The sequence below is a fragment of the Danio rerio genome, chromosome 21 (genome assembly GCF_052040795.2).
Source record: "Danio rerio strain M-AB ecotype USA chromosome 21, GRCz13ab, whole genome shotgun sequence".
Taxonomy (NCBI): Eukaryota; Metazoa; Chordata; class Actinopteri; order Cypriniformes; family Danionidae; genus Danio; species Danio rerio.
Genome location: NC_141041.1, coordinates 42,349,071 through 42,375,000, shown reverse-complemented (window position 1 = coordinate 42,375,000; position 25,930 = coordinate 42,349,071).

Here is a 25,930-nt window from a genome sequence, read left to right as displayed (position 1 = left end):
CAAGTTTTACACTGGATGCACTTCCAGCTGCACCCAGTACTGGGAAACAGCCTTACACACTCATTCACACACATACACCAATTTGGTTTATTCAATTCACCGATAGCGCATGTCTTTGGATTGTGGGGGAAACCGGAGCACCTGGAGGAAAGACACACCAACACGGGGAGAACATGAAAACTCAGAAATGCCAACTGACCAAGTCGGAACTCAAACCAGTGACTTTCTTGCTGTGAGTGCTAACCACTGAGCCAATATGCTGTATTTACCCACTGTAATTGGTCATATAAACAGTGCATACATGCAATAAAGGTGTGGTCATTTTGAGCTGAAATAGCCCTTTAAGTGTCTACCTTAACTGTAAGACACAAGTGAGTTGCTCTGTCCCTGTTCTCTGTGCATGTGTAAAAGTGTGTAAAGGGGAACAAAAAGCACATTGAGTGTGGAAAGAGTAGCGGAGCAGAATGAAGTGGCGTCCAGGATACACTCCTGCTGTCCACACGCTGAGAGGGAAACACAGAGAGGAAGTGGGAATTCAATCAGCCGCTTCAAGGTCCGTTTGAGCTAAAAGAGCCCCTGCCAGCCCTCAATCACTACCAGAGGATTCGCAATCTTCACTCGGCTTCTTAGACATTCACTCTTAAAAATAAAGCGTGTTTTTGCAGCGCTGCCACAGAGGGACCATTTTTAGTTACCCAAAAAACATTTCTGTGAACGGTTCTCAAAAGAATGTTTTTATTATTATTATTTTCAAGAACAGTATAACAGTTTGTCACATACAGACCCTGTCTATGGATATTAAAAATTCTTGATGATTATAAAGAAATTTGTTTTTAAAGGTCCCGTGAATCTCCTCCTCTATATTAAAAAACAACAACAATTAGCATTTTGTTTTATGGCAGCTCTGCCAGTTAGAGTGGTTGAGCTTAAGCACACCAAGTAGAGTCTGTCTGCGGATTGCAAGACAGAGGTGTAACATGAAGTGGCCTTAGGGGCATAACTTGTAGTATGTTAGAGGCGTAACTTGAAGTTATGGAGACGTCAAAACTATGTTGTTGGCAAGATGGCACTGTGCATCAGTAATTAACGTCTACATCTACCTAAACCCAACCATCACAGTGATTAACGTCTATACCTACCACAAACCCAAACCCAACCATTATTGTTATTAACATCTACACCTTCCCTAACCCTAAACCCAACCATCATCGTTATTAACATCTACACTTTTCCCAAACCCAACCATCACAGTTATTGATGTCTATACCTACCCCAACCCCTAACCTAACCATCACAGTTAATATTGTCTACACTTTTTCACCAAACCTAAACCCAACTATTACAGTTATTAACATCTACACCTACCACAACCCTAAACACAACCATCATAGTTATTAACGTCTACACCTTCCCCAACCCTAAACCCAGCCACCATTATTAACGTCAACACCTTCCTAAAACCTAAACCAACCATCATAAGTATTAATCTCTACACTTTCCCCAAACCTAAACCCAACCTTTACAGTTCTTAATGTCTACACCTATTCCAACCCTTAACCTAACCATCACAGTTATTAACATCTACATCTACCACAACTCTAAGCCCTACCATCATTGTTATAAATGTATACACCTTCCATATCCACCATCGTTATTAACATCTAGACCAGTGGTCACCAAACTTGTTCCTGGAGGGCCGGTGTCCTGCAGGTTTTAGCTCCAACCCTAATCAAACACACCTGAACAAGCCAATCAAGCTCTTACTAGGTATACTTGAAACACCCAGGCAGGTGTGTTGAGGCAAGTTGGAGCTAAACCCTGCAGGGACACCGGCCCTCCAGGACCGTGATTGGTGACCCCTGATCTAGACCTTCCCTAAAAACCTAAACCCATCCATTACAGTTATTAACATCTACACCTTCCCCAAACCTATACTCAATCATTACAGTTATTAACATCTACACTTACCACAACCCTAAACCCAATTAACATAGTTATTAACGTCTACACCCTCCCCGAACCTAAACTTGACCATCATAGTTATTAACGTCTACACCAACACCAACCCTAAACCCAACTATCATTATTAACGTCTACACCTTCTTAAAATCTAAACCCAACCATCATTAATAATGTCTACACCTTCCTAAAACCTAAACCCAACCATCATTATTAATGTCTACACCTTTCTAAAACCTAAACCCAACCATCATAGTTGTTAATGTTTACACTTTCCCCTAACCTAAACCCAACCATTACAGTTATTAATGTCTGCACCTATTTCAAACCTTAAAACAACCATCACAGTTATTAACATCTACACCTACCACAACCCTAAGCCCAACCATCATTGTTATTAATTTATACACCTTCTCCATCCATTATCGTTATTAACATCTACACCCTCACCAAAAACCTGAACCCAGCCATTACAGTTATTAACATCTACACCTTCCCCAAACCTGAACCCAACCATAACAGTTGTTAACGTCTAAACCTTCCCCAAACCTAAACCCAACCATGACAGTTATTACACCTTACCCAAACCTAAATCCAACTATCACAGTTATTATCGTCTACACCTTCCCTAAACCTAAACCAACCATCAAAGTTATTAACGTCTACACCTTCCCCAACTCTAAATCCAACCATCACAGTTATTAACATCTACACCTTTGCCCGACTCTAAACCCAACTATCATAGTTATTAACGTACAGCCGTGAGTTGCGGAGGCTTCTATAGACTGATTTCACGCGGCTGCCATTTTCAAAAGCGAAATCGAGGCTGCGGTGGGAAGAAACCCGGAAGTATCATTGGGAGTTACATAGGAATGTTGTGTAACTGGCTATATGTCTTATCAGCGAAGATAAAGTAACACAGTTTTATAATTTCTCCGCTTTCCGGGTGACCCGAACGTCCGTTCTGAATGAATGGTGAATGTAAAAAGGGATATCAGAGCTCATTTTCAAGTTAAGGGAAATGGCACTAGTTAGCTAACGTTTTCTTTCCCAAACACACGTTTTAGATGCCATTTATCAAACTCGAGTTGCAAACCAAACACAGATACACGGAGACTGAAGCGCGAAGCCGTGAAGATCATTCGAGTCATTCGCGCTCAGCGGCGCTTCTATGTTAGCGGGAAATAGCAGGGTTTTAAACTTCAGTACCAGGACAACACTATTACAGACAACACGAGGGTGTGTTGCAGAGGACTGCAGTGTTTTATCACTCACCAGGTATCACTCGCATAGGCTAAAGCAGGAAAGCGTCCTCACGGTGTTTAACTAGTGCCATGAGCTGAAGCCTAAGAGGGCACTTAAGCGTATCACTGAGATTGTGATCTTGTTTGATGCTAAATTGCTTTTAATTGTTTAAAATAAACTTACTGAAAAATATTAAAGTGATGGTTACACCATTTCTGCATTTTGAAATCTCTGCAACAGCTGGAGGTTTATAGTACACGGCATGTTACTGCAATGTTTACAGTGCTGGACCTATACTTCCGGGTTTCTTCCCACCGCAGCCTCGCTTTGATTCTTTAAAATGTCATTCTACTCTTAACCACAGGGGGCAACACTGAGTAGGCTAACTCACATGACAAAATGGATGAAGAAATCACTGAGCTGCTGATGGACTTGCTAAATAAACTAATATAATAACATCTCAAATTAATTGGTTGTGGATAAATTTAAAGAAAACACATGAAAACCTTCGATGAAAATGTTCTCTGGTAAGTATTTTGTAAAATATGTTTCAAACCAAAAACAAGTTCACCCCATTGGCAATGTATCAGGTACTAGAATTAGAATGCAATTCTATGGAAAAGCACAAAAAGGTGAGCTGTACAAAATCAAACCTTGCCATACCATACAATGGAAAAGTGCTTTAAGATATGACGAATCTAGTTTTGAGTACTGATGTTTATCATTTAATAATGCTTTTTTTGGGTGAATTTACAGACTGTTTTTAGCAAATGTACTGTTGATGTATGATCATATTTTCTGTTGTCCTGACAAGGATTGTTCCAAAGGATCCAAGAACTGTTTTTGTTAAATTCTACTGATTTCCATGACCATATATTAGACCTGTTTCCCACCTTGTGGCTTGTCCATCACAGACAAGGAAATTGAAAACATTAGTGTGGTGTTTTACTCAAATACAACACACTACATCCTATCGTGAACACTCAACTTTTCCTTTATTTTCTTCCTCCTCTCATTTATACGTTTTTTTCCCCTTTTATACACTCTCTCACTAGAGTCCCCAGTGGTGCAGTTTTACATTACATGTTTTAAAGTAACCATGAATAACTGTATACTTCTCAACACAACAATTTATTCTCTGATAATAAATCTGCAACTTTTACTACTGGACCAAGCACCTGCTTAGACCTGTTGGGTTGGTTACTTCTTTTTTATAGCCTGCAAGGACTTTGCTGCTGCTTACATGACTGTTATATTTGTAATGGCTAATGTGTTTTCAATAACTAACCAATTCTCAGAAAGCTCTGGTGCACATTTAGAGTTTTTTTTTTTTTTTTTTTTTTTTTTTTTTTTTGTAACAACTGCCTGAGCATTATTAACAAGACTGCTGCATTGAAGATCAAATGTCTAACTAAAGATCTACTCCTTGGCTTGAGCATAATGAATTTTAAAAGCATTGCCATATTTTGCCAAAGCATAATATATTTTCATATTTTGTATTTATGTCATCTGTACAGCAATTTGGTCAACCTTGGGTTGTTTTTAAGTAACGTCTTATTTATAAACAAATAAGAAAAAAATTAATCAACCTGAGAAGAGCCAAAATTTTTACAGTATGTCTGATAATAATTTTCTTCTGAAGAAAGTATTATTTGTTTTTATTTTGGCTAGAATAAAAGCCGTTTTTAATTAATTTAAAGCCATTTTAAGGTCAAATTTATTAGCCCCTTTAAGCTATTTTTTCTATAGTCTACAGAACAAACTATCATTATAAAATAACTTGCCTAATTACCCTGACATGCCTAGTTTAGCTAATTAACCTAGTTAAGCCTTTAAATGTCCCTTTAAGCTGTATAGAAATGTCTTGGAAAATATCTAGTCAAATATTTTTTACTGTCATCATGGCAAAGATAAAATAAATCAGGTACTAGAAATGAGTTATTAAAACTATTATGTTTCGAAATGTGTTTAAAAAAAATCTTCTCTCCGTTAAACAGAAATTAGGGGAAAAAATAAACAGGTGCTATTAATTCAGAGGGGCAAATAATTCTGACTTCAGCTGTATATGAGCTTTTGGCTGAATAGGATCAAAGGTAAAAATGTTACAAAATTAAAAGTTAAAAACTGTGAAAAAAGACTGCAAGCATAATTGTTTCAGAGAGATACCGAACAATAGCAAGTACTGTACTTGTAAACCATAGACAGATCTGGCTTTTGGTCCTCATTTTGGTTTGCAGCTTCACCGAATATTAGTAAATCATTCATTCATTCATTCATTTTAATCAGGGGTCACCACAGCAGAATGAACCGCCAACTTATCCATCACATGTTTTACGCAGTGGATGCCCTTCCAGCTGCAACCCATCACTGGGAAACATCCTCATACACACACACACACACACACACACACAAACAATTTAGCTTTCCCAATTCACCTGTACCACATGTTTTTAGGCTTGTGGGGGAAGCCGGACCCCGGAGAAACCCACACGAACACGGGGAGAACCTGCAAACTCCACACAGAAATGCCAACTAACCCAGCCAGGGTTCGAACCAGCGACCTTCTTGCTGTGAGGCGATTGTGCGACCCACTGTGCCACCGTGCTGCCATATTAGTAAATCATTCATTCATTCATTCATTCATTTTCTTGTTGACTTAGTCCCTTTATTAATCCGTCGGTCGCCACAGCGGAATGAACCGCCAACTGCCCTTCCAGCCGCAACCCATCTCTGGGAAACTATTAGCAAATCATTGTAGATCAATATATTTAGAGCACAACATAACATGACATGTTTTATGTGAATAATATTATTTACTGATTTTGTTCTTTTATTTTGCTATATAGTAGCTATATAGTGGTTTGGCTATATTTAGTGGTCTATAAAAGTCACACAGCTTTGGAACAACACCAAAAGGATTTCTGGAAAAACATTGTGCGTTTCTGAGTGTGCTTTACACAGGGAAATTATCTGTAAGAGACACAGACTGCATCAAAAATCACATACTTCCATACTATATAGTACACTTCAAAATTCATAAACAGAATTGAAGCAAAGCAACCGACACAGGTAGGTCACGTGATCATGACAAAATGGCAGATGTAGTACATTCATCCTGCTCACATTCATGTACTTTTTTTAACAGTCAAATAGTAAATTCTAATTCAAATGTGGTACTTACTGAGTAGTAGAGTAATCAGGCAAGTTATGGTAATAACTTACAATAACAGTACATGAATAATGATGTATTAATATGTAAACTAAACATTAGTTTATTATAAATAAACCATGGGTTAAGGTATGCACTAATCATGAATTAACTTTAACTACAACATGAGTCACACGAGTTCATGTGTAAATAACGACTACCTTAATTACTTGTTAGTACATGTTGATAATTAATGTATTAACATTTTAATTTAAATTTAAGTTTAAATTAACATTTAAGTTTAAGCTAAATATAACCAACATGAACTCATGAGCTGTTAATGTATAGTTATGGCATGACTTTACTTGGAGGGGCACATCACTATTAACTCATCCTTAACTACTCATGAACTCCTGTTCATGTTGATGTCGACAGAACACTTTTCTATTGTTATTCAGTGTAAACTCACAAGTTGGACGTGCATAAGGAGTTCATGAGTAGTTAAGAACGGGTTAATGATGATGTGCCCCTCCAAGTAAAGTCACAGCATAATTTTACATTAACATATCATGAGTTCATCATGGTTAAATTAAGCATAAACTAATGTGGTAATTAATACCTTAATTAACAAACAATCTTGTACTAACAAGTAATTAAGGTAGCCGTCATTCACACATGAACTCATGTGACTCATGTTGTAGGTTAAGTTAATTCATGATCAGTGCATACCTTAACTCATGATTAATTCATAATAAACTATGTTGAGTTTACATATTAATACACAATTATTCATGTACTGTTATTGTAAAGTGTTACCCAAGTTATTGTATAACGACGGTTTGTTCTGTAGACTATCGGAAAATATATATAGCTTAAAGGGGCTCATAAATTTGACCTTAAATGGTTCTTGAAAAATTAATAACTGCTTTTATTCTAGCCGAAATAAAACAAATAACTTTCTTCAAAAAATATATATATATTATCAGACATACTGCGAAAATCTCCTTGCTCTGTTAAACATCATTTGAGAAATATATAAAAAAAGAAAAAAAAATCTAAGGGGGGCTAATAATTCTGACTTCAACTATATATATATATATATATATATATATATATATATATATATATATATATATATATATATATATATATATATATATATATATATAAAATATATTTAAAAATTTCACCCGACAAATAACAATTAAATGGCACAGAAAGGCAGGAATTCACCTTAATTGAATATTCCGCAAACAATTCAACTCAAACTGAAAACTTTGTTACATTTTCGGCATTGTCCACATACATTAAGGCAGCCTTCATGTCTGAAAAGAAATACACTGTTTTCCACAAAGGGTTTAAACAATTGGGTAAACTGGCAGTGAGCAGAGTTACATGATGAAAACAAAGGCCAAAATATCGAGAAAGAACACACAATTTCAAAGGAGAATAAGTGACTTTAGCATTGTTTTCAGATCACTTACAGTGCATCCGTGAATACTTCTGTACATGTGACCTTTTCAGGTTTTTATTTTTAATAAATCTGCAACAATTTCAAAAAATCTTTTTTTCAAATTGTCATTATGGGGTATTGTGTGTAGAACTTTGAGAAAATAAATGAATATAATCTGTTTTGGAGTAGGCTGTAACATAAAAAAGTGGAAAAAAAGTGAAGCGATATGAATACTTTCTGGATGCACTGTAGGATGTGTCTTAAGTATCTGCAAACAAATTCTGCTATTTTTATGCTTCAAAGAGTTATAGACAAAAACTAACAGGAAATTTGACTCAATAATGCAAATATATATATATATATATATATATATATATATATATATATATATATATATATATATATATATATATATATATATATATATCGCACAAAAACCTACTAACCTAACTTAGACTTGTCACGGCATGCATTTCTGCTCTCTGGTACATATCAGTGTAAAGTGAGAACATGATTTTCATTTTTGAGTTAACTATGCCTCTGAGTAATTAAAAATTCTTTATTTTTTGTAGGATCACTATAGATCCTTGAGCATTCACAACTAGTTCCACTCTGTTTTAAAGACTCATCATTGTTAAATATGAGAGTCAAATCTCTGAGCATTCCATTAACAGTGCATCTGTGAGTACAAAAAATGAAGCATTTAACACTTATTCAACAACCCAACCGTTTTCCCATTTCCCTTTCCAGTCGTCCTTATTATTTACGTTCTGTCATCACACAGGAGCATTAACACATCATAACCCAGCCGACGATGAGGAAGCAGATTTTGGCCATGTTAAACACAGCAGCTGCCATCATTTAGAGTGCAGAACCTGCCCGTTTCCAGGCCCATCCAAACAAAACGTCCTGGACTGAAGAAAATTGGTGCCGTTGGTCCATTTGAAGCTATTTCACAGATAATTAATAGACATAATTAGATACAATTCAAGTAATTAAAGGAGCTCTTGTGCTTACATTTCGTAATCTGCGTCACAGTGCATGGCCAGCGGCTGGAATCACTTATGTCCGTATGTAAAACAGCACGTGGCGTGCGGAAACGCTCTGGTTTTGTACTCAGCTGAAATCACGCTGCGGTGCAATCATTCAGACCATCAGCAGTGCAGGACTTCTGCTATATATAGACTAGCATAAGGTGGAATGGCTGATCAATGGTTTAATTTTCTCTTCGGAAGCATTCTTTGTTAAGTTTTCCCAATCAATTAATTGATCATATTAAGATTGATTTATATGAATGAATGAATGAATTAATTAATTTAAAAATATTAAGATGGATGGAGATCATCTGATTCCCTGTGAACCCCAAAACATTATTAATTCTGAGTGTGCCTCATACAGGTGAGCAGACTTGACAAACCACCTGAAGGAAAGACATTCTTTCATCATTTTATTATTTTTTTTATTTAATTATTATTTTTTAATTTATTATTATTTTATTTTAATTTTAATTTTATTTTATTTTATAATTAATATTTTATTGTAATTTTTAATTTTTTATTATTTTTATTTTGTTTTATATTACTTTTTATTTTTTATTTAACTTTTTTATTGTTTTTAGTTTATTTTAATATCTTTATTATTATCATTATTATTATTTGATTTTACTTTTTATTTATTTAATTTTTTTTATCTTTTTATAATATTTTATTTTACTTTACTTTTTTATTCTATTTTTATTTCATATTAATTTTTATTTTACTTCACTATTTTAATTTATTGTTTTTTATTTTAATTTAATATTGTTTTTATTTTAGTTTACTTTGTTATTTATTATTTTTTATTTTATTTTATATTATTATTATTTTATTTTATTATTTTATTTTATATTACTTTTTATTTTACTTCACTATTTTAATTTATTATTTTTTATTTTATTTTAGTCTTGTTTTTATTTTACTTTATTTTGTTATTTTTATTTAATTTTATTATTATATTAGTATTATTTTATTTTATTTTTTATTTTACTTTTTATTTTATTTTGTTATCTTTTTTACTGATTTTATTTTACTTTTTTCTTTTTATTTTCTATTTCTTTTTTATTTTTTATTTACTTTTTTATTATTTTTTGTTTTATTATTATTTTGTTTTATTATTTTTTTATTTAAATTTTTTTATTTTACTTCAATATTTTATTATTATTATTTTTATTTCATTTTAATATCTTTATTATTGTTAATATTATTATTATTATTGTTATTATTATTATTATTATTATTTTATTTATCTTAAATTTTTATTTTATTTTACTTTGCTTTTTTATTTTATTTTTGTTTTATATTACTTTTTTATTTTACTTTACTATTTCAATTTATTATTTTTATTTTATTTTACTATTATTTTTATTTTATTTTACTGTACGCTTTAATTTTATTGATTTTTATTTCGTTATCATTTTATTATTATTTACTTTACCTTTTTATTTATTTTTTAAACTTTTTTATTTCATTTTAGTTTACTTTTTTATTGTATTTTTATGTATTTATTTATTTTGTATGTAAAACAGCATGTGGTGCAAGGAAATGCTATGTTTTTTTTACTAAAATCACAGGCACCTTCTCATTTATGGCTCCTAAACCCTTCCTGCTAATGTCCGAGGCTCAGACAGTTCAGACACTTTCGCAGTTCAAAACTACATTAAAGACCTTTTTAGTACAGCATACACTCAATGCATCACATAGCGGTATGATGCATAAATGTGCTCCATGCAGGTTTTGCATCTCATTTATATACACTATAAACAGCAGCTAAGCTAATTATTCTCCTTGTTCTCTATTTCCACCTGGGGATACTCAACCCGAGGCCCCCAGAGCAGTGTTATGCAGTTATGCAGTGTTACTTACGCGATCCAAGACCTGTGATGAGATGAACCCAAGATTTCCATACTCCTGGACTAGGCCGTATCCTGAGCAGCTGTTGTGGTGGTCTTGGAGGAGTGGAGAGCATGAGACTGATTCCTGTGAGACACCAGGGACAGACGAGTCTTTGCTGATGTCCAGCGTTCTCTGGCCTCCGGCACCTAGACAGCAGATAAGCACAACATTTGGCCAGAGGAGAAATGGTCGTGCCCAACTGAGCTTGGTTTCTCATGAGGTTTTTATCTATCACTTTTGCTAATTGGTGAAGTTGTTTTCTTGCCGCTGTTTCCACTGGCTTGCATAGTTCGGGATCTGTAGAGCTGCGCATTGCTGGATTTGCTATTCAGTGTTTGAACTCTCAGCAGTGAATATTAAACCACACTGATCTGAACTAAACTTAAACTCTGAAAACTGAACTGACACTGTTCCAATTCACTATAATCTTCCATGTGAAGCTGCTTTGACACAATCTACATTGTAAAAGCGCTATATAAATAAAGCTGAATTGAAATTGAATTGAACATCACTTAACTTTATCTGATTGTAATGCAATAATGTCCACCGTTTGTAAAGCTGCTTTGCAACAATAATTATTGTACAAGCGCTATACAAATAAACTTTAATTGAACATTCTTACAATCCTTTCATGTTTAAAAAAAAAACAAGCAAATATTGTGCATTTATGAAGAATCTAAACAGATAAGTGGGCTTGACAAACCACCTCTCTCTCTCTCTCTCTTTCTCTCTCTCTCATTCATTCATTCATTCATTTTCTTTTCGGCTTAGTCCCTTTATTAATCTGGTGTCGCCAGCAGCGAAATGAACCGGCAACTTATCCAGCATGTTTTTACGCAGTGGATGCTCTTCCAGCCGCAACCCATCTCTGGGTAATCTCTCAATTCAATTCAATTCAATTCAATTCAATTCAATTCAATTCAATTCAATTCAATTCAATTCAATTCAATTCAATTCAATTCAATTCAATAATTGATTTATTGGCATGACAAATGTTTACAAAAGTATTGCCAAAGCAGTTATAAAGTTTAAATAAAAAGTAACATACATATATAATAAAAAAACAGTACACACAGTAAATATAGCAGTAAAAAAAAGAGAAAAAAAGATTATGTTTATATATAATAATTAAATATAATATCAACAATACATCATATTATTAAATATATCACATAAATATTCTACATATTATATTATTATTCAAAACATCTCTCTCTCTCAAAAAAAACCCTCCCTTCTCATAACTCTAGCACTTATTTCTCAGAGCATAAAGAGTTGCTTTGTATAATGAGCACCTCTTGTGTGCAACTATATATAGTATACTTAGTAATACTTTGTTACTGTACTTAAGTAGATTTTTCTAGTATCAGTACTTTAGTCCACTATTTATTTTTCTGACAACTTTTTACTTTTACTCCTTACATTTTTACACAAATATCTGTTCTTTCTACTTTCCTACTTTTTTCTAATTCTTTTACGTTCGTTTTAATGTGTTTTGTGGCGCGATATATAATATTACTTGTCATTGCAAAATTTGAACCCTTTTTTGATTCAATCAATCTATTTTTGTCGTTGCGCGCATGTGTGCTGCAGTGCATGGCTTTTTCAACCTATGATCACGCGCAGTAATGCTTGCTCATTAAGCTTACCCTGGGAATGACAAGAATGTGAACGTGCATGTGACTGGGAGTCAACAATACCAACATGACTGATGTCATGTTTATACAGGGTAATAAGATACGTTTTGATCGTTCGGAATCGGATCACAGGTAAACAGGAGAGACATTCTTGTTTAAATCTGGAATTAAAATGGGGTACAGTCTTTTTTCCACTTCCAAACATGTAATGTACTTCTCTGATCAATCTAATACCGCAAAAAAAAAAAAAAAACTTTAAAAATCACATGCTTTGTCAACAGTTGTTCAATTGGTACTAAAGCAATGACATAGTTTATGAATATATTATGAATTGAGATTTATTTTCTTTGTTTCCAACAAGTTCATATTTCCTAGTACAGAAATGTAAGTTATTTTGCATAGATGTAGACTACAGTATAGCTACCACCGTGAAACTAAAACAGGTAGTGGTAATGAATACCTTTTACTTAAGTACATATTTCACGCCATACTTCTGTACTTTTACTTGAGTACAAAAGTGTAGTCAGTTCTTTTTTTGCCGGAGTCATTTTAAACATGAGTATCTGTACTTCTACTTGAGTAAAGGATATGTGTACCATTGCCATCTCTGCTCCACTTGTTGAATCGCTGAATGCCTTCTCAATTGTAAGTCACTTTGGACAAAATCATCCTACAAATCACTAAATGTTAAATAAAGAAACTACATTAAAATCCGCAATAAAAAATAGGAATAAGTTCTTTGAATATACACTATATTTTTAAAGAACTTTGAATATAATGAATATACACTCAGCGGCCACTTTAATAGGTACACCTTACTAGTACCGGGTTGGATCCCGTTTTGCCTTCAGAACTGCCTTAATCCTTCATGGCATAGATTCAACAAGGTAATGGAAATACTCCTCGGACATTTTGGTCCATATTAACATGATAGCATCACACAGTTGCTGCAGATTTGTCGCCTGCAAAACCATGATGCGAATTTTCCGTTCCACCACATCCCAAAGGTGCTCTATTAGATTGAAAGCTAATGACTGTGGAGGCCATTTTAGTACAGTGAACTCATTGCCATGTTGAAGAAACCAGTCTGAGATGATTGATGCTTTATGATATGGCGCGTTATCGTGTGGGAAGTCAGAAGAAGGGTACACTGTGGTCAAAAAGGGATGGACATGCAAAAATACTCTTGTAGGATGTGGCATTGACATGATGAGCCCAAAATGTGCCAGGAAAATATCTTCCACACCATTACACCACTATCATCAACCTGAAGGCAGGATGGATCCTTTCATGTTGTTGACAAAATTGTTGACAAATTCTGACTCTACCATCCGAATGTTGCAGCAGAAATTGAGTCTCAAGTGTTGTGTATTCAGAGATGCTTTTCTACAGACCTCAGTTGTAGCAGGTGATTATTTGAGTTACTGTTTCCTTTCTATCAGCTGGAACCAGTCTGGCCATTCTCCTCTGGCATCAATAAGGCATTTCTGCCCACAGAACTGTCGCTAACTGAATATTTTCTCTTTTTCAGACCATTCTCTGTAAACCCTAGAGATGGTTGTGCGTGAAAATCCCAGTAGATCAGCAGTTTCTGAAATACTCAGACTAACCTATCTGGCACCAACAACCATGCCTCGTTCAAAGTCAGTTAAATCACCTTTCTTCCCGATTCTAATGCCCGGTTTGAACTGCAGAAGATCGTCTTGACCATCTTTACATGCCTAAATGCATTGAGCTGGTGCCATGTGATTGGTTAATTAGAAATTTGCGTTAATGAGCAGTTGGAGACGTGTACCTAATAAAGTGGCCGGTGAGTCTAATTGTCATGAACAAAATGCCACTTAAATATGCACTGTTTCTTAACAAACTCAAAGGTGTTTTAGTAAATACTATCATTACATTGATTAATAAATGCACAAATTCATGTTAACTAGTATATTAAACATGCTAGCACATAAAAGTCTTAATAAAACAATGTAAGGATAAAAAGTACACAAATAAATAAATAGGGTATTTGTAACTTTTTTTTTTTTTTTTTTTTTTGCGCAGTGGTGGTCAGCACCTGGGCTTGGGCCCCAGAATGACAGAAGGTGAGAGTGTTTGTGATGTTTTGTCGACAGGTCTGACGGGGCCACAGCTGCGGGTCGACCTCTGGGTCTCCTGAAAGGTGTTTGCAGTCGGATGTGGAGCCTCTCCATCATGCTGAAGAGGACAAACCCCTGGCAGGACAGCGGAAAAATGTATGTTTTAGCAAAGACAAATGTGAGCCAAATTCACTGCAGAGGAGCAGATTTATCTTCCATGAGAACACGATGAACAGCATTAGTTCAGGATAATGACAGAGTGTGTGAGTGACATCAAGGAAAGACATATTTCATTAAAAAATTGAATATCTTGTCATTATTTATGTAATCCAAGAAACTTTGTTTTTTTGATAATAGATGGAATAATTATGAAAAAGATTTTTTGAAAAATGATTTAGTTGCTTTGTCCATAATACTGACCAGAGTCATACTGGCTTACAATAATAAAAAATATATATAAAAAAAAAATAATAAAATAAAATAAAAAAGTTAAATATGAAATGTCATATAAAATAAAAAAATAGTAAAATAAAATAATTAAACAAAATTAAAAAGTAAAAAAATAAACAAAAAAGTAAAGTTAAAAGTATTAAAAAAAGTAAAGTAAAATAAAATAAAAGATAACAAAATAAAATAAAGGTAAATAAAAAGAAAAAGTAAAATACAATAAATAAGTAATTTAAAATAAAAAATAAATAAAATGTTAAATTAAAAAGTAATTTAAAATAAAATAAAACAATAATCAAATCAAATAAAAAATGACAATAAAATAAAATCAAAAGTAAAATAAATAGAAACTTTAAATAAAATAATATGATAATAAAAAATAAAAAATTATGATAAAAATAATAAAATAAAAAGTAAAATAAAATAAAATAAAATAAAATAAAATAAAATAAAATAAAAATACAAGAGCAAGCTCAAGATTGGTTAAGGAGGCGCGAATATCAGCTAAAGTTCAGATTTTTCTACTCGAGTGATTCACTCCCCATTCACACGGGGCGTCAGCGTCAACGCTTCCCATTCACCTTGAATGGGTGACGTCAGGCGTTGCCGAACTGCATTGTGGATCCGTCAGCGCCGCTTCAGTTGCGTTGCTCGCTGCAGAAGTTGGGACTAGCTCAACTTTTTAAGCGCCAGCCAATCAGATCGCTGTATGCAAATACACCAGGTAGACAGTAGCCTGACTGAATTTCATTTGCTGACGCATCTATGACAATCGTTTCAGCCCCAACTTCAGACATGCCTTCAGTCAAGCGTTGACGCTGAAGCATCAGGGATATGGACAGGTGTTTTACAATGAGCTGATGGGGATTAACCAACAAATATGCTTGACAGTATTTACAAACAGGTAGCTAAAGCATGTTACTATGAGCTATTAGATATGCCCGTGTCATTTACATGCATATATAATCTCCATCGCATTCATAATCCTTATCGCTCTGGGGTGCCTTTCCGAAAACCATCGTTAGCAAACTAAGTTCGCAAGTGTCATTGTTACAGATATAGTTTGTTGATTAAGTGTTTCCTAAATCCATCGTTCCAGTGTACATTTGAAAACTGCGTCGCAAACTTCTATGCTTGCAACTACACCTCTGGAGCTGTGGTTAGAAACATAAATCCTGGCTTAGTTCAATTCCCAGTTATCCCCCTATGCCCTATTTGTTTAGAACATTCTAACATTTAAACTTGGGATGATTAAAAAAAAAAAAAAAGCATTAAAGTCATCTCTCTTAGGTGTAATTTGCTAAACAGTATTTTTTACAGTTCAGTTTTGATGCCATTTTGAACACAGCCATGACGAAAGCTACAGGTAACCTATTATTTAAAAGCTGAATTTATGTTACGTCTCCAAAGCTTGTGAGAACAAATAACCTAGCATACGTTAATGATTTTAATTTATAGAAGGTTGTTTATTAAGTATTTGTACTGTATATGACATGGATCTGTTGGAATTTCTGCAGTGGTTTGTATCTGTCAAATTGTAAAATTAGACTTAAAAAAATAATAAATAAATAACAATATCCTACTTTAATAATAATAATGATAATAATTATTATTATTATTATAATAATAATTCATTCATTTTCTTGTCAGCTTAGTCCCCTTATTAATCCGGGGTTACCACAGCGGAATGAACCATCAACTTATCCAGCAAGTTTTTTACGCAGCGGATGCCCTTCCAGCCGCAACCCATCTCTGGGAAACATCCACACACACATTTACACACACACTCATACACTACGGACAATTTGGCTTACCCAATTCACCTGTACCGCATGTCTTTGGACTGTGGGGGAAACCGGAGCACCCGGAGGAAACCCACGCAAAGGCAGGGAGAACATGCAAACTCTACACAGAAACGCAAACTGAGCCAAGGTTCAAACCAGCGACCCAGCGACCTTCTTGCTGTGCGGTGACAGCACTACTTATACTGTGCCACTGCCTCGCCCCAATAATAATAATAATAATAATAATAATAATAATAATCAATATTATTATTAAAGTATGCTTTTTATTTGTAATAAATATAAAATATTAAATTTTATTTCCTAATAAATCGCCTCACTATTTATTTATTTATTTTTATGATTTATATATGATATTAGAACACGTCTTTGCTTTTGTAAGTGATTTTACGTTAATTTAGAATATAATATGTAATGTTCTCAATAATATTTGTAAAGCAAACACAGGCCTTATATGTGCTATTTACATATAACACTCTTCACTACATCGTTCTTTTCTCAAAAGATGCATCGCACTATGATAGCTCAGCCGCAAGTTACGTTGATGTTTGGGAAACACACCCCTACTTGTTATTGTTTCTAAAAGGGGACTAGGAGGTCTAACATGTCATAACTACTTTTGCTTTGTTTTTGGTTGTTTTACGACGCTGCATTTTGCATTTGGAATCCTTTAACCCACAACTTTTCCAATAGTGTCTGGATGCAGCCTTTATGACGCAAGCTGAGATTGCATCATTCAGCGATGCAATGTTAGACACAATGGCGTGAGTGATGTTAGGTGAGCGCATCAAAAAGCATTGAATCCGAGCTCAGATTGCACTGCACCAGGAGCAAAAAAACTTTGCGTACGCCAGGTTTCACGCTCAGAATCGCTCACGTTTGGATTTACTAACGATAATCTGAACGTGGGAATGTGCGCAGCTCCATGCCAGCTTTCTGGCTGGCGTACGCACATTTTTTGTGCGTGTCTGTTTTATTTCCATTGGCGACTCCTAGAGGCAGTTGTGTTAAATTGCACCCTACAAAGTGTCTGAGCCTTGCAATGGCAGCTGTATGAGACGGGTTCATCTAGCAGGTATATAAGGTTTCCATACCATACAGTTGACCAGCCAAACATTAAAGTGCAATTTGCAGCGGTCGCCTGTTTTCCCAATGTAATCTGAGCTATCTACTGCACGCACATTGCTATAAAGACACTATCTGAAGATGAATTTGCATGCGTGAATCAGAAACATTTCCATTCAATAAATGTGCAAATAAAATATGATGCACAAACTTATTAATGATTCCTACTTGTCTTACTCGAGATAAATAGTTGGCAAAATCTGATATGTAGCGGGGGAAAAAAGAAGAATGACTTCATCAGACGCTGGATTAGAACCGAACTCATGCTCGAACGTGTCAAAGCATGTTATCATGCGTTTTACAAGCTGCGCCACTGAGACTTTATAGGGTACTACAACATTTTACACCTATAAATCATACTATTTCTTCTGTAATTCACTCAGTGCGATGTTCAGACCCAACTGTGTTAACCGCATCAGCTAAACTCTCCCACTCTATTTTTTCCTTTTGTTGTTAATTCCAGAGGACAAACTTGCAAATAACACCGCTTTTCTCCGGTCTACCTCCGAAAGCAGCGCCTCCAATTCACATTCTGTTCAAAGTTTTTCTTTTTGCTTGCTTTCGCCTTTGCTTTTTCGTTGGGTTTTGCCAAAGTAGAGTCATTAGCATATTCATACGGGGGAGGAGGCAGGGAGGGGTTTTGTGCTCGTGCATGTTGCGCTTAGTTTCACTTTCATTCAGATGTACAAAAGAATATGTGTGAGATTCGGCGTACGCAGTGTTTCATACATCTGAATTTTTTTCTGCGTACGCACATTTACAGCTTTGTGCGTACGCAATGTTTTAGTATGATTTCCACGCAAGTCTTCGTACATGAGGCCCCAGGTCTGCATCCAAACCCCTCTCCAACTATCTGTTGATAATCCATTTCTTATTGCACACCTTCCATCCAATCAGAGATATTTCAACCCACCTTAAAATACACCTTTTAGACTCTTACTAAGAAAAGAAATACTCATGTATTCCTAAACTTTTACTAAATTATAGAGCATTTTAAGGGATCTAAAAAAAAACAATGGTCCCAACTTATTTCCTGTTTTACATTTTTAATTTCTATAGTTTCCGAGAATCCAAAAAGAGCCACATAGTGATACATAATGTCATGATAGCTGTTTTAACATTAGGTTATGATTGATTTGCCTCCCATGAGTTATGAAATAGTTTGATAACAAGCAGGAAATGTTCATGGGCCAATCTCATGACCACTCAAAATAGTCTATATCATAGCATTAAAAATTTATATTTGTTTGTCCCATTCCCATCTTCCCAAGTCCCATTTGAGCCTCTCTCAGGGCACTGGCCTTTAACCCTTTCTCCACAAGGTCCAGGAAGACATCAGCTCGGCCCCTAATGAGAAGCTCCATCCCTCCAGCCGTAGGCCACTGATATGTCTCATTAACCATGCTTAGCTTGTCATGGTACACTAAGCCTCTTAGATGCATATACCTGTAATTTCCTTTGCTTTTGGCTTGGGGGTGTCTCAGCGTCCCGGGACCATAGGGAGGGGGAGCAGGAGCAGGAGGAGCGACTGAATGGAGCCATATTGTGCGAGCTAAAGCAGCCAGAGCAGAGCCATAAACTGGGCGACAATATAGCCAGGGCCTAATTGTTCAGTTTAACGCCTGCCGATTACTGAGGCCCGTAAAGTCAGGCGTTTCTCCCCCTCTATCTCAGACCACACAGCGCGTATTCGGCAGATCAGCAGAAGTGGCTCTTGCTGTTTTTCATTTCGCTAGCAGTGGAGGAGAAGGAGGCCCTGATTCGTTTAGGCAGGGTAATAAACACTAGCCAACGAGTGGATTAATTGAGCGTTTTGGCGGATAGGTCGTGAATCATCGTTTTGTTGTTGGAGAACATTAGCACCTTGTTGTGACATTAGGGCATGTTTCAAATCACCATTCAGCACTTAGCACCTGCGCTTGATTTTTAGTGCCGTTGTGTCTTTTGTTAAACCCTATTATGGATTTTTGAAAATGAGCTTCCAGGCAGTGTCTAACACAGCACTAAGTGAATGAAAACATCCAGCTGAGGTTTGAAAACTGTAGATTCTTTAATGAAATAGCTGACTCAGAGTCGAATAAATGAATTGAGTTGGGTTCGGATCTGCTTTCTCTCCACACACTATTAGAGGTGCGAGAGATCATGGGACTGATCATGACACGAAGATGGCCATCACTGACAGATGGAGATTGGCTGAGGGCAATAAAGGGTTAAAGTTCATTTTCACAACAACACTGTAGTATAGCCAACCATGTGCTGTGTTTGTTCCTGTCATTTTTGTCATTTTTTATACAATAACCTACGCTGCAATACGGGATTCGCCGGCTGTTTGCTATTGAAGGAGGAGCAGAGACTAGGGGACTTTGTCAGACTTTGTCAGTAACTTTTACAGTTAAAGGGCCATGAAACCCTGCACTTTGTAATTTTTTAAAAAGATACATCATAATGGGCGTGGAGTTCTGCGAGCAAAGGGCAGGAGTGGGCGTGGCCAGCAGAGCAGGGAAGAAGGAGGGAAGCGAACAACTGTTGTCAGTTAGCTCACAAAATGAGACACAAACCGTGAGGAGACGCATGATTTCATAGTTTACAAAGTTAAAATGTAAAGAAATAAACAGTAATTTAATGCCCTGCTACATTTGTTACTTGTTATTTTTATACACACAACCTCAATTTATACAATTGTAAAGATAATCGTGTTTATATTAACACTAAATGAGGACTTCTCCCTCAATCACTGGCTCTGAATGCAGACTCAGTGAAGCTGGTCTCTTGCCCTGTCTATTTTACATTTACATTTACATTTAGTCATTTAGCAGACACTTTTATCCAAAGCGACTTACAAATGAGGACAAGGAAACTATTTACACAACTAAGAGCAACAATGAATAAGTGCTATAGGCAAGTTTCAGGTCTGTAAAGTCTATGAAGGAAAGTATTAGTCATTTATTTATTTATTTATTTATTTATTTTTTGAGTACAGTTAGTGGTATATCCACAGAGGCAATTGCAGATTAGGAAGTGAAGTGGAGACTAAATAGTTGAGTTTTTAGTCGTTTCTTGAAAACAGCGAGTAACTCTGCCTTTCTGATGCAGTTAGGGAGTTCATTCTGGGCAGATTGAACCCAAGCGTTCGCGAAAGTGATTTCTTCCCTCTTTGGGATGGAACCACGAGGCGACGTTCATTCACAGAACGCAAGTTTCTGGAGGACACATAGATCTGCAGAAGAGAGAGCAGATAAGAAGGAGCAAAGCCAGAAGTCGCTTTGTAGGCAAACATCAGAGCTTTAAATTTTAACCATTAGGCAAGCACAGCAGCACGGCCGTTTGTCTAAATGTGAACAAACTCCTGATGAAAGACAAGGTCTGCCATTCTCCAATTCTTGTACTACTCTCCCGACAAAAATGCTTGCTGCACACAAACAGCTTTGCTGTATCGGCCCTGACAGCATCGCGGAGAAAAACATGCAGCAAACACCGTGGATCATGGAAACAAAACACATTCGACCCTTCATGAATGACTAAATACCGTGGGTCCGTGGGCAGAGCTTACCCAGTCATCAAGGTAGGATCTCACTGCTTGGCACAGGCAGGTCTGCCTTGCTTTTGGAAAGCGCATGCAGTCATGAATAATTAAGAAGCAGGCTCTTCTCATAGGATAAGAAAACTCAGCTATGAATAATAATAAGAAAGCGAAGTGTCATCTTTGCACTTGCAGTTTTGCGCTACGTCGCCGATTTTGATCCCGCCCCAAAAATCATTCTAAACCTGGAAGCTGATATTAGCTGACAAAAGCTCAAAATTATTCAGTTTTTCCCACAATTCAAGCTAGCAGGTGCTAACATTGTCTTAACTGATGCTCAACACACAAATCTGTTAAAATTAAAAAAAAAAAGTATAGGCTACTCGAGGGTTTCGTGAACCTTTAAAATGGACCAGTTTCTTCTTCATCCTCCAGATCATAACATGTAAGTGTCAGTAAAATTGTTGCCTCATTTTGTGTAGTTTGCAAAATATGTGTTTAATTGTGTCCTATAAGCTGTAATGGCCCCTTGCGGCTTGTAATCATGTATCTATTATAAATCAGTGCTTGTACTGTAGCTCTCAGGTTAAATCTGTATGAGGCTGTTCACATATCACGTCCAAAACCATGTTAAAAACATAAGGACTGAAAATTGGAGATTACACCCATTTTTTTTTGGGGGGGGGGGGCTGTACTAAGATTCAAGAATTGGCTTACTAGATTAATTAGGTTAACCAGCCTGATCTCACGAGAAAACGTAAGTATTTTACATTTTGCCAGTTTAGTGGCTAATTCGTACGAATTCGTACGAGTTCAGTCGTACGAAATGGTACGATTTTAAAAAGGAGGCGTGGCACCTGACCCCACCCCTAACCCCAACCGTCATTGGGGGATAAGCAAACCGTACTAAATTGTACGAATTAGATCGTACGAATTCATACGAATTAGCCACTAAATGAAAAAGTTACGGATTGCCGTGAGATTGTGTTGGGTTAACTAGACAGGTTAGGGTAATTAGGCAAGTTATTGGATTATGATGGTTCTGAACATTGAAAAGAAAATATTATATAGTATATACCGACCTGTACTGTACTGTACCTCTCAGTAGAAACGGACAATAAAAGTACTGATGCAGCACTAAAAATGTACTAAAGGAAATGTTAGTATATGTATATATATATATATATATATATATATATATATATATATATATATATATATATATATATATATATAGTATATAGTATATAGTATATATATATATATAGTATATAGTATATAGTATATATATTATATAGTATATAACGAATATAGTTTAAAGGGGCTAATGATTTTGAGCTTAAAATAGTAAAAAAAAAAAAATTAAAAATGCTTTTATTCTAGACGAAATAAAACAAATAAGACTTTTTTTCCAGCAGAAAAGATATTATCAGACATACTGTGAAAATTTTCTTGCTCTGTTAAACATAATTTAAGAAATATTTGAAAAAGAAAAAAAATCAAAGGAGGGCTAATAATTCCGACTGTGTGTATATATGCATATATATATATATATATATATATATATATATATATATATATATATATATATATATATATATATATATATATATGTTAACAAGCTAAAGTCGACCTGAGCTTAAACCTTGTTGTCATCAACACCCACAAAGCCAAGAAAAACAAAGGGGACCCTCTTGTCAGTGGAAATGCAAGCTTGATAAAGGTGACCCATACCGACCTGTTCTGTACTGTACCTCTCAGTAGAAACAGACAATAAAAGTATTGTTGCAGCACTAAAGATGTACTAAAGGAAACGTTAAACTCCTCAGTAAATTGCAATTCCTGAGAAAAACTACTCAATCACAGTAATTTGAGTATTTGTAAGTTGTTACCTTACATTACTGGAAGTTGGGTGTTATTATCTGTGTGACAGTAAAACTATAATAATTTCTCTAATAGAAGCATGTAAAATGTAAAAAACAGTGGTCTGAGAACTCCATAATGATCAGTCAAATTGAACTTCCAAGCAGCAGTAAAGAAAAACTGTCAGTGTAATCAGGCACTTTAAGGCCCAGACGTTCCAATAACCAATTTAAAAGTAATCAATCACGTCAGATATTGTGTCACATTTTTCTTCAAAAATGTCTCTCCAAAGACAAACAGATGAAGGATTGCGGTGTTTGCGCAGCTCAAATGTCATCCGTGTTTGCTCTTCTCTAAGCAGCTGAATCCATACTGAACACAATGGTGCTGACATCACCTATGGTCATTCCCGCTCCTAATATCCTAAAGCTTTCCCAGGAAATAAAAGAGCTTGGAAGGGAGAAGCTATAGTGTAATGATTTGGAGAGGAATTTTTCAGGCTTAAGGTTTATGGAAGAGGTTTTCAAATGTAATTTTTGGTTTGGTAAACTGTAGGACGGTAGCTGGCATTAATGTGAAAGCGTCTGTGATAATATGGAGGCTGTATTGTGCCCTGGTTTGGAGGAGCTCTCATTAATGCAAGAGGTGCTGAGCTTCCTTTGTTGTGCTAATCAGGCACAGATGTGGACACCCAAAACTGCGGGAAATCTCCAGGGAGAGTGAACCAACAGTCAAGGCCTAACACACACACTGAGAGAGAGAAAGTGTGTTTATTTGTTTTTCTTGCTGTTTCATAAGTGTGTGTGTGTGTGTGTGGTATCGGCCTTATGTATGTATGTATATATATATAGTTGAAGTCAGAATTATTAGCCCCTTTTTGATTTTTCTTTTCTTTTTGAAATATTTCCCAAATGATGTTTAACAGAGCAAGGAAATTTTCACATTATGTCTGATAATATTTTTTCTACTGGAGAAAGTCTTAATTAATTTATTTCAGTCAGAATAAAAGCAGTTATTCATTTTTTAAAAAAACATTTTAAGGTCAAAATTATTAGCCCTTTTAGGCTATTTTTTAAAATAGTCTACTGAACAAACCATCGTTATACAATAAATTGCCTAATTACCCTAAATGTCACTTTAAGCTGTATTGAAGTGTCTTGAAAAGTTATTAGAAATGAGTTATTAAAACCATTGTTTAGAAATGCGTTAAAAAAATCTTATCTCTGTTAAACAGAAATTAGGGATAAAAATAAAAGGGGCTAATAACTGTGTGTGTGTGTGTGTGTGTGTGTCAGACTAAAGTCAGACTGTCTAAAGTCAGTGTTGGAGGTAACGCATTACAAGTAGTTTGAGTTACGTAATAATTACTTTTTTAACACGTAAAATATCATAATACTTTTTAAAAATAAGTAATATTATTTGAGTTACTTTATACAAATGCAATTACGAGTTACTTTTCAGTTTAATTAACTAGCTTTAACCAAAGAAAAAAATTGCTGACTTAAAATGAACATGGTCATGTTGAATCCCACACGCAATGGGAGAATGCAGGAACAGACAGAAACCAAGATGGCAGAGCCTTACATTTCTGTGATGAAAATATTCTCAATATTTTGAGCACATTAAAGAAAAGGGAAAGAGGATTATCTGAATGGACAGTGGTTTTACTTTTTAAATACGGCAAAAAGCAAACATTAGCCAACACATTGCTTTAAACTGTCATTAATCTATTTTCTGTATGTCATGTATGGCTCTGGGGTCAAGAAATTCTCCAAAGACATTATTATATATTATTTTTAATATAGGTAAATTTTTTAAAGGTGTTTTTAAAAGGTAAATGAAGGTCATACAATGTGTTCTTCATTGCAGAGCTCCTTTATTTAAAAAGAAAAGAAAAAAACCTGAAAGTTCTCAAAGAGATCAAACCTCATCCTGATAAGAAAAAATAACGCAAAAGGACCTCAAAAGTAACATAACAAATGATTTCGCCATAATAAGTAATTGAGTAACTAGTTACTTTTTTGGTGAGTAACTCAATATTGTAATTCATTTTTTTCTAAAGCAACATTCCCCAACCCTGTATATACTACAAAAGTTATATTTTTATTTTAAATATAAAGGGACTCACAAGATATAAATTAATGTAAAAAAAAAAAAAACAGACTGATTTTGCATATATAAAAAATTTATGTGATAAATTCTATTTAAAGCTAAACTTCAAAAGTTTTTGTTAAAAAAATATTGCAAACACAAAATAAATAAATAAGAAATGTCAATGTAAAATGTTAGCAAAAGTGACTAAGTGTAAAATGTGATAGTTAAAGTATGTGTAAATAATAAAGATAAATAGACGCTGGCATCTGAAATGTTCTACTAAAATGAGCATTTTTCCCAGGCTCATGTGTAGATTTTGTTTGATTGTGGCTGCTATAACAGTGTGAATTTTCATTGGCTTTAAAATTAAATAACTGAACATAAACAGGAGGCTGAAAAAATTGCATCTGAACGCTTAACAATATTAAAATTAAATATACTGTATATACATTTATTTAAAATGTAAATAGATTTCAAAAGAAGCTTCTCCTGCTCACCAAGGCTGCATTTCTTTTTCATCAAAAATACAGTACACATTGTAAAATTGTGAAATGTTATTATGTTAAGTAGTTTATCATTCATTCATTTATTTTCTTATCGGCTTAGTTCCTTTATTAATCTGG